At 55.1% G+C, this 1,719-nt stretch overlaps 1 pseudogene; it reads left to right on the top strand.

The window, feature by feature from the left end:
- LOC105521276 overlaps nt 1–1,719 on the top strand; it is a 72,364-nt pseudogene that overhangs the window by 5,735 nt on the left and 64,910 nt on the right.

The following is a 1,719-nucleotide window of genomic DNA, read 5'->3' as shown; positions in this document are numbered from 1 at the left end:
CCGCGGCGTGGCTGGTCCCCGCGTGCGGCAGAGGGGGCCCTGCGAGGACCCACTCGTGGAGGTGGTCCAGGTCACCTCGAGTGGGAGACTCCGCCGCCCTCCCCGCCCTCCCTCGCAGCGAGACTGCTTCGCCAGACCCACCTAGTGGACTGTGCGGACCCTCGGACGAGGGAATCCCTGACTCTGGGTGGGGGCTCTTTCCCGGCCCCCCATGACGGCTTCCTGAGTGTTTTGTCACCTATATAGGTGGCTGCGTGGACCCGCGCTTGTGGGTCCTGCGCCCTGCTAGTGGTGCTGTGCGTCGCCCGGTGGCTCGTCTGGGTCGACCCCGCCTGGGAGGCGCGTGTAGTGGGGGTCTGTGCGCGGGGGGCGCGGTTTCTGGGGGCGCACTGCCCCCGCCCCATGATTTATCCTCTCACTTGCCCGGCGGAAGGAAGCGAGAGGCGTGGGCCCGGAGCTGTCGCGCAGCGGCCGCATCGACCTCTGCCCTGGCCGGCGGGTCCCGGTGGGCGAGGTGCTGTCACCGCGAGTCCCACCGCCTCGCTTCCTGCTCTGGCCCCGGGCTGGGCTCTGATTGGTGGGAACAGGGCCCTTCTGCCCAGCGCTTCTTGATTTTTTCCGTTAGTAATGGGAAGAAAAAAAATCTGGAAAGTCAGATTGAACTTTGTAGCTCTCAGCGCTTGGCGAGTGGAAGAAACTCTCCCAAGAATTTGGCGGGCTGGAAAATGAGTTTCAAGCAGGAGCATCCACACCCACGGAATGAGGCCAAGGCAGTTACAGTTAGAGGTCAGATTTCTGAGGGGAGAGCGAGGGTGAGGTCCGTGGGTGGGGAGACTCCGACCTCAGCTTGATGGGAAGACCTGATGCTGCCCCTCAGACGCTGTATTTCTCAGCCACCAAAGAAAGTGGAATCAGTCCTTAGTGAATGCTTTCATCAATCTTTTGAAAAATCTGTAATGTCCCAGGAAGCAAAATCGAACTGGACAGTTTTCCCCTTTTAAGAGTGTTAAACGTCCCGGAGACAAACAGCAGAAGGCTCAAGGAGTCCAAATACTCAACCTGAAGTTCTTTCTGAACAAGAGATGGTGTATAAGTAACAGGCATACGAGACAAAACTGAACTAATCACCGCAGCTGTGGCTCCTAGCCCTGTAGCATGTCATGCAGGCCCTTTTGCCTTTTCTGACCTCCGCTGTCCCAGACCCCAAGGCTACCGCGCACCTCCAGTCATCAGCTCCTGCCGACCCATTGCTATGAACTCTGTTTCGGTGGCTCCCTTCTCTCTGAAGTTTTGCTTGTTCTCCTGAAGTCCTGGTCTTTAAGAGCTTATGATCTGCAGGGACAGATTGGCTTTGGGCAGTACATAGTTAACTGTAGCACAACTTGAAAAATGCTCTGATAGAGGTGGGCAGGCAGTTTGTACATGCGGGTAAATGCAAGGTCCTTTCTCAATACCATGAATCCAAGTATTCATGCTATTTTAAATCTGCAATTCTTTGACTCTCCAAAGGGTTTTTAGATTAATTTTTTTTTTCTATTACTTCCCAGGGTTTGTTGCATAGTTCAGAGTACTTGATTAAAACTTACCAGGTCGGCCAGGCGTGGTGGCTCACGCCTGTAATCCAAGGACTTTGGGAGGTCTAGGCAGGCGGATCACTTGAGGTCAGGAGTTCGAGACCAACCTGGCCAACATGGTGAAACCCTGTCTCTACTAAAAATA

The sequence above is a fragment of the Colobus angolensis genome, unplaced genomic scaffold, assembly GCF_000951035.1.
Source record: "Colobus angolensis palliatus isolate OR3802 unplaced genomic scaffold, Cang.pa_1.0 Scaffold11, whole genome shotgun sequence".
Classification (NCBI taxonomy): Eukaryota; Metazoa; Chordata; class Mammalia; order Primates; family Cercopithecidae; genus Colobus; species Colobus angolensis.
This window is presented reverse-complemented; position numbering and strand designations above follow the sequence as displayed.